Source organism: Gorilla gorilla, chromosome 18 (assembly GCF_029281585.2).
Source record: "Gorilla gorilla gorilla isolate KB3781 chromosome 18, NHGRI_mGorGor1-v2.1_pri, whole genome shotgun sequence".
NCBI classification, from domain to species: domain Eukaryota; kingdom Metazoa; phylum Chordata; class Mammalia; order Primates; family Hominidae; genus Gorilla; species Gorilla gorilla.
In genome coordinates, this window is record NC_073242.2 from 117,273,356 (window position 1) to 117,289,938 (window position 16,583).

Below are 16,583 nucleotides of genomic sequence, written 5' to 3' on the forward strand. Positions count from 1 at the left end.
AAGAAGTAAACCCCCAAATTTCCTGAAGGTGCCCCTCACCGCCAAACTCAATGCCTTCTCACTAAATGGCAAAGGAAAGTAGGATTTCTTCTCTCGGATTGGATCTTTGTTTTTTAAAAATGCACCTTTGGAAACAAACTCTAAAAGCATCTCAGGAGGCCCACTCCTCCCAGGAAGCAATCCTGATTTTAGCAGGGATGCTCGCAAGACTTCAGGGCCCTATTGCTCCTGCTGCCCTGACCCCTGACCACCGGGGACAGGAACTGGTGGGCACCTTCAGGAAGTCCAGGTGGGGGAGCCCAAGGTGCTGGGATGTGAGGGACAGACAATCACTACCCTCATGGAGCTGTTCACACAGTGGATGAGGTTGACACAATCCAGAGGGAGCTCCCAGTAATGGGGGTCCCGAGTTCAGAGAGCAGAGGGCTTCCTGGTGGAGGCGACACTGAAGCCTAGAGCGGAAGGGTGGTAATGACCAGATGAGGAGCCCACTCTCTGTTTCGGGGGTGGGTGTTGAGAGAGGGAGACCAGCAGAGGTAGAGGTGAGATGGGGTTGGGGTGTCGTAGGGCCCACTGATGGCTTCAAACTGCATGGGTCTTGAGGACCCAGGGAAGACTTGAATGGTTTAAACAAAGAAGAGAATTGGTGTTGGATCATTCAGAGCCACGCTTAACTCTGTGAAACACTAAGTGGTTTAACCTTTCTTTAAACCCTGCTGTGGCCAGGCGCGGTGGCTCACACCTGTAATCCCAGCACTGTGGGAGGCCGATGCGAGTGGATCACCTGAGGTTACAAGTTTGATTCCAGCCTGACCAACGTGGCGAAACCCAGTCTCTACTACAAATACAAAAATTAGCCAGGCATGGTGGTATGCACCTGTAATCCCAGCTACTTGGGAGGCTGAGGCATGAGAATCACTTGAACCTGGGAGGCTGAGGTTGCAGTGAGCTGAGATTGTGCCACTGCGCTCCAGCCTGGGTGATAGAGCGAGACTCCATCTCAAAATAAACAAATAAATCAACCTTTGCTGAGCTGCAGGACATGGACTGGGTGGGGGTGGGAGGCAGGGACCCCCGTCCAAACTGTGGGATGGTCCTGGACAAGGCGATGCAGCATGGCCCAGGGTCCTGGCAGTGAGATACGGAGGTGGACCAGACCAAGAGAGGCTTGGGGGAGGGGCTTCATGAGTCTTCCCTAAAGTGCCTGATAGGGTTTGGCTGTGTCCCCACCCAAATCTCATCTTAAATTGTAGCTCCCATAATCCTCATGTGTCGTGGGAGGGACCCAGTGGGAGGTAATTGAATCATGGGGGTGGGGTTTTCCCTTGCTGTTCTCATGACAGTGAATAAGTCTCATGAGATCTGATGGTTTTATAAAGCACAGCTCCTCTGCACGTGCTCTCTTGCCTGCCGCCATGTAAGACATGCTTTTGCTCCTCCTTTGCCTTTTGCCATGATTGTGAGGCCTCCCCGGCCATGTGGAACTGTGAGTCCGTTAAACCTCTTTTTCTTTATAAATTACTCAGTCTTGGGTATTTCTTCATAGCAGTATGAAAATGGACTAATATATGCCTTATCGGAATTTTAAATTTTTTTTGGCCAATGTCTGCATTCTTTCTAACAAAATGGGCCAATTTTCTAAAATATCATGTCTTAAAAAATGAGTCATGAATTCTGGAAGGAAAGGGAGACAGTGTGGGCAAAAAGAACACGCTAAGACCTAGGTTCGAGTCCCATCTCTTCTGCCAGAGCTTATGTAAGGATGGTGCTTAGGAATGTCGAATTAATCACATCACCTCTCCTCTAGGATAGAAAACCACAGAGCACATATTTGAGGAACCACAAGGATCAACGTCCAGAACCCTCTTTGTTGCTGGGGAACCTGGATCTTGATCTGTATGGCCCTGACCTCACCAGCCAGTGGCAGGCACACACGCCCCTGCATCCTCCGACCGTGGATGCCCCTGGCTGTGTGTTAAGGTGGAACTCCTGGCCCAGGGAGCACCAGGCTGACCTGCCAGATAATCCACCCCTCCTTCCCCATGGGAAGAAGCCTGTGAAGCCTGAGGGTGGCTGGAGGCCAGTGCTGCAATCCTAGCATGTGTGCTCAGGAGAGGAAAGTGGACATCCCTGCATGGGAGAACAGACGGAGTGGTAGAGTCCCCAAATAGTTGTGCCTTACCTCAGCGATTCTGATTTGGCATCTGTGTGTAGCAGGCTCCAGGGGGCATTTTGGGGATACAGCCATGTAGGTATGAATGGGGTGGTTCAGAGAGCCGTGGCTGCAGCAGGAGCCTGGCCCTGTGACCGGGGAAGCTCCTCACCCTTCTCATCCTGTGTCCTTAGGAAGACAAGGTGAGTGAAGTTTGACCTTCCCATTGTGAAGGCCAAGGTCAGTTTGTAACCCATTGAGTCTGAGGCAGCACTGCGGGCTGATCAGACCCATGGGAGGCAGTGGGAGAAGTAGGGGCTGCGCTCCAGAGCCACGCGGCAGCTCGGGAGGACTCTGGCTCACCGGTGTCAGCTGATGGCTCCCCAGATGGAGAGAGAGCCTGGGCCTGGAGTTGGGCAGCCTGGATTCACATCCCAACTCCGCCCCATACAGGAACCACTGTAGGAGCTGGGGGCGGGTGATTTCACCCTGGTGGCCTCAGTTTCCCCAACTGTAAGTGAGGAATAAGAGCAACATCCACTTCCTGGAGTTGTGAGAAGCACGTGAGCTGCACGCGGAGTGAGCCTCGGCAGCTATCAACCCCGTAGTTCCCCTTATTGATCAGCACTGTGCCGAATATTCTGGAATCAAGAGATATTAGAGTATAGGAGGAAGTGTGCAGCCCAGCGTGGCCTCGTCAATTTTGAGTGGGTGCCAAAAGCACCTCTGATTTAACTCTGCGAAACACTAAGGGTTCAACCTTTCTTTAAATAAACTCCCTACTCCACTGCGGCGTGCTCCTGAATGCCGCCCTGGCTTGCAGCAGAACCAAGTGAGCGCCGTTCCGTTCATTCATGCCGCTCGTGGAGTGCGTGACTGCAGTGATACCTGGAAGTGTCAGATGTGAGCGTAGGGCTTCGAGAGACAGCTGCTGACATCCTGGCTCGATAAAGACGCTGCCTTTTGGGTTACTCAGTTACTGGAATTTTCCGCCTTCTGCCAAAGCCTGTCAAGTCAGGACACATCTCATTTGAAGAAAACAAGGGTTTTACAGGAAAACGCCAACGCAGCCTTTCATGGGCATAAACAAGGGCCACTGTGCTCTGGCATATCTGTGGACCGGCGACGTGGCCTGAGAGCCATGTGTGTTCACAGCGCTCCCTCTTTTCACGCACAGAAACTTACTGGAAATCCAGATATGAAACAGTGCAATCCCAAGGAGAGGCTTGTGGATTGCAGGTCGTCTACACCAAATGCGCTCTGCACGGCCCCGTGACGGAAACCCAGGCTGCTGAGTCAGACATTACCGGAGAAGACAGCCAGCGTTCAGGGACCCGATATTCAGGGAGTTGTGGGCTCTAAGACTCATTCTCCTGGGTCGGAGGATTCTGGCAAATGACTTCCACCAACGCCATTTGAATTTCCCATGTCTTTTATCACATCTCACACTCTACTTTCTGTCATTAGATTCTTATTCGACGGCTGAATGAGACACTTCTACCCTGAAGTGTATGGACTCTGATTTCGGAAGGCCAAGTACAAAGCAGACAGGCTTTATGTGAGCAACATAAACACTGATGTTTCTTAGGGTTCCATTTTCACTGAAGCTCACCCTTCTCCTCCCAGCCATCCCTGCTTTCTGGACATTTTGAAGGCCATGATTGCAAAGCTGCAGCCACTACCAAGGAGAAATGTTTCACTTAACGATGTCCCAGCGACAAGTGGTGAGAAATCTAGGTACAGTGTAAACACGACTTCTAACGCTCTCTCGTGAGAGGCACAGACACAGTGAGCCCAGGTGAGTTCAGGGCCCTAATGATGTCACCAAGGCCCAGGTGTGTCCAGACTCGGTGTGATGGCACTTCGTCCTCAGGCTATAGGAAGGGGCCGCAGACTCGAGCATCTCAACCTCTCAAGACAGCAACCAAAGCCAGCGTGGGGCAGGGGGCCTGTCTTTGCATTTTCCGGAAGGAGACTTCCCCTTATGTCGACTTGGGCCAAAAGACCCTTCCTCAGTGGACCCCTGGACCCCACCGTAGGTGCCGTGGCAGCTCCCCTGCCGTGCCTCTGGACCCCTGTGGCTGGATGCGTTACCTGGCCTCATGCCACGGGTGCTGTGGTAGCTCCTGGATGAGGAGCATGTTGCATTTGCAGCCTGTGTCACGGGAGGCCGACTGTCTGTGTGCAAGAACGGGAGGGCTGGCTGTGGGGAGACGACTCATGCCATCTGCTGTGGGAAGCCCCTGGTGGGGATTCTGATTGGGAAGCTGTGGCTAGACGCCAGGGCCATCTGAGGACAGGGACAATAGAACTGGGCTGAGATAGGCTATCTGTATTTCTCACAGTGTTCTAACAAGTCAGGACCAGACCTGGAATCCGGGTCTCCCATTTGCTGACTTCTTGTCAGCAATTCCCATATTGTCCCCAATTTGGTTGGCTGCAATTCCCATAAAACCTACAATATAATCATAGTGGAGCATTGTGAAAAGCAATTCAGGGAATTGCTTCCTCTCTTCCTTCCTTCCTTCCTTTCTTCCTTCCTTCCTTCCTTTCTTCCTTTCTTCCTTCCTTCTTTCCTTCCTCCTTTCTTCCCTCCTTTCCTCTATCCATTCTTCTCACCTATCTCCCTCCATCTAATTCTTTCAATGTTTAAAGTAGCCATTTGACCCAGTTCTGCCCAATGAGACATAAAAAGTCTGTTTCTGGGGAATATTTTTCCTCCTTATGTAAGCGAGAGACATTCAAAGAGAAGAAGTCTCAGAAGAGGATGTGATGCTTGGAGCTGCAGCAGCCATGTCGCAACAATGAGGCAAGATCTCTGGGGATGAAACGTTCTGAGCCTTGTGCTGGGGACACACAGTGAAAAACAGGCACTTTCTGTTCTCCTAGACTCCAAATTCAGTGCAAGAGACAGAGATGAACAGCAATTACAATCTTGTGTGAGTCACTGTAGGGGAAGTGCTGGGAGGGAAATCAGGGGCAGTTTTGGGGGTGGTGAGGTCCATGCAGAAGCTCGGGGAGGAGGAGATGGTAGCAAGAGAAGAGCGGGCAGAGAGCACAGCCTGAACAGAAATGGCATCAAGCAAGCTGACTTAATGTTGGGGCAGTGGCAATGCCTTCAGGGTGGACGCAAGGGAGACGCGTCAGGGAGAAGCAGTGAGCAGCGAAGCTGGGGAGAAGCAGTGAGCAGCGAAGCTGGAGAGAAGCAGGGACTGGATGCGGAGGACGGTGGTTCCCCACTCCTTCAGGATCAAGCCCCACTCTGCTCTTTTCTTCCACCCATGCACTGGATATGTGCATCCCAGCCCCAGGCCCAAATCTTTAAGGTGCAACAACATAAACTTGTCTGAATGTTAAGGTCTGTTTTCATTTAACCGATCCTTCTGAAAAGGGTAAAGTTAGAGATCTGATGCGATGATATTCCGTTTGAAAAATCCCGAAAGGCTAATGATAGGGTTTGGCTCCGAGTCCCCACCCAAATCTCGCCTTGAATTGTAATAATCCCCACGTGTCAAGGGCAGAGCCAGGTGGGGATCACTGAATCATGGGGGTGGTTTCAGCCATGCTGTTCTCGTGATAGTGAGTGAGTTCTCACGAGATCTGATGGTTTTAAAAGCATTGTCTGGCATTTCCTCTGCTGGCGCTTCTTCTCTTGCCTGCTGCCGCGTGAGACACGCCTTTCACCTTCCGCCGTGATCGTGAGGCCTCCCCAGCTACGTGGAACTGTGAGTCCATTAAACCTCTTTTTCTTTATAAATGACCCAATCTCGGGTATGTGTTTATCCGCAGCGTGAAAACGGACTAATACAGCTTCATACAAATGCACTCACAGAGCAGAGTGCCTGTCCCCCGAGACGGCCTGGTAGCGGCTCCTACGGAGTCGGAGGTGGCCTTTCTGCCTGTGCCTCCCCACCAGGACTGGGGTTGGGCAGAGGGCGCTGCAGCCTCGCTCCTCACCCAAGGCGGGCAGAGCCTCCTGGCCTCTGATAGCGGCTCTGCACTCCTGCGTCCTGTTCTCCATGGTCTGGGGATGACCAGAGGAGGACGACCAGCTCCTCCCTGGCCACCCCTCCTGGCCTCTCCCTTGCTAAGGAAGGTCAGGCCGTCCAAGGCGGGTAGGGAGATGCATCAGAACTCATGGGCCCCTTGCTGGAGCTGACAGAGCCATCGCTCTTGGAGGCAGCTGATGATCCAGGCAGCCCTGTGCCACCACCACGCCACGCTCAGCACTCCTGCAGCCACCAGCAAGCAGGGCTCATGGCAGAAAAACTCCCAGAACACACTGTTGACAATTGGAAACGAAAATGCCTGAAAGAGCACCGGTCAGGGACAGGGCCAGGGACCAGTCCCCAAACACTTTTCCTGTGCCAAGGTGGGGCAGAGGAGGCTGGAGGGGTGCTCAGAGCTGTCCAAAGGAACAAAGGGATGGGGACAGGTTGGCAGAGCCCCCTCCCGCATGGCGTCATCTGCTGCCCCTTCCTTCAGATGGAGCAGGAAGGGGGCAGTGAAGGAAGTGGAAACTGCACACCGCACACCCACTCAGCTTTTTGCTGCTTGGAGCTCAATTTTTTGCTAACTTTGGATATCCCAGAAGAGAGGGGTGTTTTGTCAAGACATTAAAGGCATTATTTTTGAAGGGAAACAAGACAGGCTATTCATGAACAGCAGGGAAGCAGCCTGTTTCGGGGCCCGGCACTCCCGCTGTGCCTGTTAATTTGATTTAATGAGATGATGAGGCTGACTTGGGGCATCCATTCTCGGCCACTGGGCCCCCACCTTGGTGCTCCGGAGAGGGCGTTAACGCGAGGAACAGCCAAACTTTGAAGCTTTATTTTGTTTCCTCTCTCCCCCCTCCCACCCTCTGCCAATTAACACGGGGGAGAAATTACATCCAGGTGCAGCCTGTCGCTGGCAACTGCCAGCTACAGCCATCTTCCTCCCTAAGGGTGAGGGGAAGCAGTGAGGCTGGAGATGGTGACTTCAGGGCCCAGAAAGGTGCCAGGTGTGCCACTAACCTGAGTGCCTGATGTCTGAGCCATGTGCCCTGGACATCTGGCGTGCTCTTGGGCCACGGGGTTGCTCCACTCAAGGGCCTTTGTATGTGCTGGTCCTGCAGTGGGAATGCTCTCCCTCCAGAACTCTGTGTGGCTGCCTACTTCTTGTCATCCAGATCTGGGCTCAGATGGTACCACCTTCCAGAGGCCTCCCCTGACCACCCACATCTAAACAGAGTCTCCCCAAAATGAATCACCTTCCATCCCTCACCTGGGATTTATTTGCGTGTTCATTTTTCTCCATGGCACTTGTCATTACTGAACACACAGTATTTGCTTGGTTGTTTCCTCACTTGTTTCCTGACTCCCACATTAGACTGTTGACTACACGCGAGCCGAGACTGTGCATATTTGTTTGCTTCCGTATCCCCAGTACCTGGAGCACCACCAAGCACACAGTAGGAGCTTAATAAGCATGCACTGGGAAAATACATGAACGAGCAACACTGATTGCACCTGTGCGTGCCACATGCCATGCTCTGTGTTAGGTTCCGCGCACACACGCACATGTGCACACACACAGGCACACACACGTACAGGCACACACACGTGTCTGTCATGGACTTACCTAGCTATTTGCTCAACTAACCCTCACAGCAGCTCTTTGAAGAAAAGATCATAAATCCCCTTTTACAGATGGAAGAGCTGAGGCTCAGAGAGAGGCTATATGACTTCTCAGTCACAGCTGGGGGTTCAGGTCTCGGGCCAGGGCTTCCTGATGCCAGCATTCCCCTCCTCCCTCCCGAGCACCCTGCTCCCCCCCGTGGGTGCTGTGGCAGCTCATCTGCCCTGCCCCTGGACCCCCGCAGCTGGGTGCGTTACCTGCAGCTACGTCCATGTTGCCCTGGGCAGTTTCCTTGGCGGGGGCAGGTCTCCTCACAGGGCAACCACGAGGGCACCTGGCAGCTGGTATCCTGCTGTAAGAGCCATCTCATTGGTCACTCATCCCATGTGTGAGTGCCCACGGTGGCCTCTGTACCACATGGCTCTGGGCACTGGTCCATGAGGAAAACCCTGGACAAGACCTGCTGCACGGCAAGAGTAGACGTACATCACGTGCGTCATGTCGCCTTGTGTCTTGGTGACAACCCATTGACCCACTTTACACACATGTACCGGCACATACATATATACACTTGCACACATGTACACGCAAACCGTGTACACACACATGCACATATGTTCACACATAGAATGCACGTCACATATTTGCCCACACAACACACATATACACACATGCACAGATGTACACATATACATATACACATGTCTGCACACCTACACACACTCACACATATACCACATACCACACACCACATACCACACACATACATGCACAAAATGCACACACGTACACACACATATACACATAAACACCCACATGCACCTCAAGGCTCACTTAAAGACAAGTGTATCCCCTGTTCCACACTCCTGAGCAGGGAGCTGAAACCCCAGGGTCTGGCTCTGATGCCCTCTAGGCTGGGGAACCTTGGTCCGTCCACTGTGACCACGAGCTTTCGGTGCTGGTTGCTGGACCCGCGGTCATGACCCTGAAGGGAAGAGTGAGGGGTGAGGATGCTGGTGCCTCCCAGAGAGCCTGGCTGCGGTGCTGGCGTGGCTGGACGTGGTTGGCTGCTGATGAGATCTCCCACCTCGGAGGCAGGTCCTGACTGCAGGGCTTCCCACGAGAGCCACATGCAGAGGCCCAGGGGCGTCTGGGGCTTCCCTCCTTATAAGCTGTAGGCAACAAGGCCAGGCAGCCCAGCGCTGGCATCACAAGAGGTGAGTGACAGCAGGACCTGCTTGCGAGGTGCTGGGAGGATTCGCCAAGACGGCTCCTAAGGGGCCTGTTCGCAGCAACTGCTCTATTGGTGCTGGCCGTTATTCCCGCGGCTTCCTTCAGGGGAACCTCTGAGCGGCCAAGCCAGCCCCATCTTGCTGGCCTCAGCCCCAAGAGTACTCTACAGACAGGTCATGCCCAAAAGCCCAGGAGGCTCTGAGGCATCCCTACTTGCCATGGGGGGTGCCGAGCCACAATGAGCCCAAGGACCCAGTGGGCTTGGGAACACCCGGCTTTGAGGGGCAGAGGCCAGGACAGCCCTGTTTGCTCCCCTTTCCATGGTGCAGGTCCCAAATGGATGCAGGATTTAGACAGGACCCTTTTCTGTGTGCTTAGCAGCTCACAAGCTCAAAGTACCCCCTCAGCCCACCCTTTGGGTCCCCATCCTGTCTTGGTCTGTTGAGAAAGCACCTCAGGTCCTGGCATCTTCAGAGAGGCATGACTGACAGTTCCAGGCCTTCCAGCTGCTGATGGGGCCCAACACTTCACTGTAAGAGAACAAGTCATGCTTCCAGTGGCTCTGCTCCTCTAACTTCTGTCTCTTGGAGCCGTAGAGCTGCTCAGAATTTAAATCACAAAAGTGTCATTGTCTCCCTGGCTTTAGAAAATCATCTGTTGGATTATTGCATTCTTTTCTGTCTTTTGTGTGCATGTATGGAGAATAGGGTCTTGCTATGTTGTGTAGGCTGGATTTGAACTCCTTGGCTCAAGCGATCCTCTTGCCTTTGCCTCTCTAAGTGCTGGGATTACAGGCGTGAGCCACCATGCCTTGCTGTGCTTTCTTTTTTGGTCAATATTTGAGCAGGACAAGCCCTCCTGGTTCAACTGGCCAGCCTTGCCAGACACCCCGAAGATGCTGGCAGGGCTGTGGGCACCTCCCCTTTCACTGCTGTGCTCAGGACCCAGCTTTGTGTCTGGGGCGTTTGGGCCACTCCCTTCCCTCTGCTTTTGGGGAATGAATGAATTTCCAGTGGACAGCGACAGGTCCTGAAACTGAGTCTAGCCTGCGTGTCGTGTCCCATGGGATAACTGGGTGATGGTTAGAATGGTGCTGATGGAGAGTATTGAAATGCCCATGCCTGGGTCTTCAGACTGGGGCTGGAGGTTGAGTGATGAGTCAAGGGGGCCGTGGAGAGCCAGCCCAGGGCAGGGAGGATCATGGACTCAGTGTGGATGCACTGTGGGGCCCTGGGCACATTACTCAGCCTCTTTGGGTCTGTAAAGTGGGAGTAATCCCAGGGTTGCCATGAGAACACGTTGTCTTAAATATCATAGGGGGATGGGGCCAACGTGCACAGGCCCTGCTGAAGGCACTGCTTTCACAGCACTTTGACTGGCCCACCACATATGTCCAGCCTGCACTTGCTGTTCCTCCTGAAGACCAACACGTGGGCTTCTGTGTCTGACTTCTTTCACTCGGCACAATGTTTCTGAGGCTCATGGTGTGTGGTGGAGGTACCCGCACTTCCTTCCTTCCGTGGCTGAGGAACATTCCCTTGTATAAAAAGACCATATTTTGTTCATCATTGATGGATATTTAGGCTGTTCTCACTTTTGGCTATTGTGAGCAAGCTGCCGTGGACATTTGTTTACAAGTTTGCAAAACGTTATTTGTTTTATTTTTATTTTTGCATGGAAGTTCATTTTTATTTCTCCTGAGTAGATAGGTGGGAGTGACTCGCTGGGTCCCAGGGTTGCTCCAGGTTGTGGAGGACCTGCCATACTCTTTTCCAAAGTGGCTGCACCAAATCATATGCCCAAGTGGTTATCTTCCGATGAGCATTCTTCCCTCTTTTCTCCTTACTTGTATCTTCTAAAATTTGTGCAGTGCTTATCTCCTACTTAGGTTTTTTTTTTTCTCTGAAGGTCAGGTTTCCTCACAGAGCAGTGGCACAGGAGATAAGGCACAGCTGGTCACACCACCTGGGATGTTCTGGGACTTCAGAAGTAGCCTCATGCTTAGAGGTGATGGGGACACTTCTAAGGGGGGACACTGTAAAGGAGGGGGGCTCTGGGTAGGTGGAGAGTGAAGGCAAATGTGGGGATTCACGGGCTCAGTGGGAATTAGTGTCAACCACAGGCTCCGGATCCAGTAGAGACTTTCCACAATTCAGCTTGAATGGCTGCTATAAAGTGAGGCTCACTCCATGTTAAAATTTGTTTTATACTATTTTAATGGTTTCAGCTTTTATTTTAGATTCAGGGGTACATGTGCAGTTTAGCTACATAGGAATATTGCATGATGCTGAGGTTTGGGGTACAGATGGTCCCATTACCCAGGTAGCGAACACAGCACCCGGTAGATCGTTTTTCAGCCCTGTCTCCCTCCTCCCCTCCCATCTCTGTTAGTGCCAGTGTTTATCATTCCCATCTTTATGTCCATGTGTGCTCAGTGCTCAGCTCCCACTTAGAAGTGAGAACATGGAGTATTTGGTATCCCGTTCCTGTGTCAATTTGCTCAGTATAATGGCCTCCATCTGCATCCATGATGTGCAAATGACATGATTTCATTATTTTTCATGGCTATGTAGTATTCCATGGCATGTATGGACCACTTTTCCTCATCCAATCCGCCACTGATGGGCACCTAGGTTGACTCCATGCCTCTGCTATTGGCTCACTCCATTTAAAAGTGAAGAAAGGGATTCCTGTCACCCTTGCCACATCTGGAGTCCTGTCTCCAGCCACTGGGAATCTTGAATGGTCACATGGGACACCACTGCTAATCACATCAATGTCTTTAACATTAATAATGTGAGTTCACAGCTAAGGGCCTGTACCAGAGACCAAAGGCTGATGGCAGCTTCTGGGCCTCATGCTTGCAGGTGGGGGACAGTAAACCTCAGGACAGGTGAAAACCCAGGTAGGCACCCATAGCTGGGGCCAGACTCACCAAGGCTGACCTGGGGACAGGCTCCCAGAGGTTGAGAGCTCTCATGTCATCCACACATAGCAGACATTCCTGACTTAAATTAAAAATAGGCTCTCTCCACACCCCCCACATGAACCTCTCCCTTCTTTTTGGGTTTAAAAGGATCCAGTGCTTTTATTCAAAGGGCGTCCTATGATTCAGATTTTGTAGAATTCAGAATTCTCAGATTCGAGAGCTTTGAAGACTTCAGAAGGCCATCCAGTTCAGACTGATCCCTCCTTCTATCCAAACAGATCATTAGACTGATGGGAAGATCAGGGAAGACCCTCCAGGCAGTTACTAGAGCTCTTCCTTTAAGCTTCCTTAGCAGTAAACTTGGGCAAACTAATAAGATCCACCTCCGAAGGTCGTCGTGAGGATTAAACCAGATACGCATGTAATGTTCTTAGCAGTATGCCAGACACTCTGCAAATATTTAATAAATGGCAGCATTATGATTGTCTTGACCATCTTCATCATACAGTGTTTTCTTTGTTTCCACACCACCCTTTTGAGTCCGTCAAGCCTGCAGTTGGCTCACAGGTGAAAGCTTCCTTCCCGGGCTCTGTTACAACATAGGAGGCCGAGCTTAAAGCTCCTTCTAGACGGGCAGGAACCAGCTCTCACCTCCGACAGGGGTGAGGCCAGAGGCGTGGGAAAGCCAGATGGGGTGGCGGATGCCACGGTGCCATGCCCTCCTTCAACCCTCAGGTGTGCAAGGAGGCAGGTGACCTGGGATGTTCTGCAAAACAGGTAGGTTTTCATGATTTGATTTGATTCTCCTGAAACTTAGCCAGTAAATTCTTAAAAAGGGATAAGCCTCAAAGACAATGTAAACAAAAAATATGTCCTGGGCTTTACATCGGTAAAATGGTCTTTTCCTGCCTCGTGTTTTAAATGCAGGCTCAAAACAGCAGGATGAGGAAGGGTGACTGTTAACAGGTACACAGATTCTTTCTGAATTGATAAAAATGTTCCAAAATGGACTGTGTTGAGGGTTGTCCAGTTCTGTGAATATACTAAAACCCACTGAATTGTCCACTTTAAAGGGGTGAATGGTGTGGTACTTGAGTTATATCTCGATAAAGCTTGTTTTAAAAGTAGATTTTAAAAAGTGTTTCATTATTTTTAGACATTTTCCTCAAACACATATTACCAACACTGGGAGAGACGTAAAGAAACAGACTGTTTTCAAACCATTTTTGAGTTATTTGAGTTTCAGGTGTGTTTTGTGGTTTTCCTCATTGGCAAAAGTTTACTGTGAGTGAATCGAAGCTTCTTGTCATGTCGAGGGGACCAGACTGAGCCTTGGAGGCAACTAAGGAAAAAGAAGGGAGATGGCTCAAAATAAGGGCCTAAATTATTCACTGGGTGCATTCAAAGAAGAAAGATACTAAGGAAGGTCGAGCTAAGCCAGGAAGGCTTCATGGAGGAGGGAACTGAGCTGGAGCCTCCAGATTTAATAAAAGTAACAAAGAGTTCTAATAAATAATAGCAGCGGCCCTCCTTCACCAGGCAGTGGCCCTTCCCCAGGCCCCCTGCCTCCTGCACTTCACAGTTCTCCGGGAGACACAAGCACCATTTGAGAAGGGGGATGTCCCTGCCTGCCTTGCCTGGCCGATCCCCTGCCAGAAGCCAGAGAGCAGGGGCCACTGAGAGCCCACGTGGGTAGCTCCCAGGGTACTGAGGAAGAAGAGAGGCAGTGATGAGGAGATCCAAGCCTGAGACATCCAGCACCTCATGGGGGACTTAGGGTGGGCTGGAGAATAACAGGCGCAAAGGCATGGGAGGGACAGAGGGGTTTCATCAAAGACAGCAGGCCCTGGCCTGAGAGGTGGGGCTGACTGAGGATGGCCACAAGGTACCCAGCTGTCCTAAGCTGGTGAATGATAGAGGGGTAGGTGGTGTCACCTTTCTCATTAGAATGTGCTGGGCTGTTGTGTAAGTTCTCTTCATTCACTCACTCTAGGTCCTCACTACCCAAGGCGTGGTCCTCAGGCATCACCCGGGAGCAGGTTATAAATGCAGAGTCTCAGGCCCCGCCCTGGAGGCCCTGGTTCAGAACCTGCGTTTCAGCAAGAGCTCGAGTGATTCAGGCAGGTCACTGCACTGCTTTAAGTTACCCCGCTGGTTTGGGGATGTGGGAGTGGCGGGTGGCCAGGAACAATCAGTTTCAGGTTTAAACGTGGGATTTTCCACCCTTGCGGCAGGGTAACATTGTATCAAGAACAGGAAATACTGGCTGCTTCTCGCCTTCCTTCGTCCCAGGACGAATGCCCCTCATCAGTTGCTGCCTGCTTCCCTGCAGACCCCAGGGATGGCCCCATTATGCCTCTCAACACAAGAGGGACATTGTGTCCATTTGAGCTGGCAGATGTATATATAAGATTGCTCGCTTATAACTTTTGGCAGAAATATAAAACTCATGGATTATCAGAAAACAAATCCTATACCTGTCTTACATACAATCACTTATACCCATGCAATGCCACGGCCAGTAAGGAAAGAGGGAACTCAGCGTGGAGGTCAGGGCACAGGGAAATGAGACGACACCTTTGAAGGGTAAGCCCCGAAAGGTCACTCTGTGTGCTGGGGGTCCCGTGGACACATCTGTCCCTGGGCATCCCTCCAAAGATGAAGGCTGAATATGGCCCTTGAGTTTGGTGTCGAAGGATGGGCCCAAGAGGCCAGAGGACATGCAGCAGAGGGAGACAGAAAGTCCTTCCAGACAGAGAACAAAGCCACCAGCTCTTGTGCAGAAAGGTGAACTGTGACCTCAGAAGGCGGTGCTCATCTGTCACAGGTGTTTGTTTGAGTTTGACAATGTGGGGAAAACAGTAGTTGTGTTCTTTCTTTGGTTCCCAAGCATATCTGAACAATTATTCTTATTTTTTAAGCATGTAAGAGCTAAGTTTCACACAGAAATGACAATACCGATAAAGCCATGTGCCTTTGACGATTGTGGAAATGGGTCAGTGGGTGAATTTAAGTTCTTCTTCCTTATTTAAAACACTACACTTGAGTTGGATGCTTCAGTCCCCTAGTGTACTTTGTTGAGAGAGGCAAAGATCCAGTTCTGAATCTGTGCTCGGATGGCTCTGGGCAAACTGGAGGACGCGATTGAAAGATGCAGTTGTTCCAATTCATGGTGGCTCGATTGAGCAACGATGGACCTGGACCTGGACCTTGCAGGTACCTACAGGCCCTGTGAGTGGGCCTTGGGAAAATGGAACAAAGCAATCTCATGCTGCATCTGCTCGGATTGCGCTCAGTGCCAAGTGCAGTATAGACAGAAGCTAGCAGCGTGTGCAGGGCAGCGTGGCGTGCTGGGAAGGAGCTACCGTGCTGTCTTGAGATGTTGCTGGCAGAGCCTCAGTAGCTTCAGACCCTGCTGGCTTGAGATGATGCCTGCAAAGCCTCAGTACCTTCAGACCCTGGCACTGACACACCGGAGAGTCACTCGGTGGGGGGCGGGCTCTGCGGCTCCCCGTGGTTGGGGTTTTCCTGGCTCAAATGGAGATCACGGTTGTGTTTCAGGTAGGGCCTGGCACTGAAAATGCTTGGTATGGGTGGAGGTTGTTCTTTTTACCCACACATGATCTTTAAGGTTGTGCTAGCACATCTCACAAGACATTTGCTAAAACTGAATTGTGTAACTTGCTTTGTGTTCAATGAGGAGGGAGCAGCCACACTGGAGAAAGATTTCAGCCGTGACTGCTGTGTATCACACATGAAATCATGGCTTAAGGCTGTAGGACTCCATTACACTGTTCCATGCACACACTATGTCTTCGCATGTATCATGTCATTAGGTGTGATAACAGCTCAGCATTTTTACATTCTCCAAGCTATCATCATGTGCAAGGCATATTAGCTCCTCCTAGCCCAAAGCCAATAGCAATGTCAGTATGGCCCAAGGGGTGCCTGAGAATTTAAACCATGACACTTGAAGCAGGTCTAGGAGAACCACCCTGGAGGAATGGGCTGCAGGTGCAGCCTCTCCTGGATTTACAGGCTCATTCCCCAGTGGGCATCATCGTGGCTCCCACCTGGGTTCATCTCTTGAATCAGTTCTCTTCTGCATGGGTATCTGGGTATCCCTTGCAGAGCGCACACCTTTTTTATTTTTTGACATGATTTCAGATGTGCAGAAGAGGAGCGCAAAAATCTCAAGATACCCTTCACCCAGAGTCCCCAAAATTAATATTTACCATATTTGTTGCATCTCTCTCTCTCTTTCTCTCTCTCTCTCTCTCTCTCACAGACACACACACACACATACACACACACACACACACACAGAGGAAGTTGCAGACAAGATGTGCCTTTACTATTAAATACTGCTGTGTGCATTTCCTGAAAACAAAGGGATTCTCTTCTGTAATCACAATACAATTAACAAAACCAAGGATGTGGCATTGACACAATTCTGTTAGCTACAGACCTCATTCAGATTTTTTCAATTGTCCTAAGACTGTTTGAGCCAAAAGAATATCCAAGATCATGCCTGGCATTCAGTTGTCGCATCTCTTTAGTCTCCATTAAACAGAAAATCTTGAGTCTTTGTCTTTCATGACATTGATGTTTATTTTGTAGAATGTGTCACCATTTCAGGTTGTCCGAATT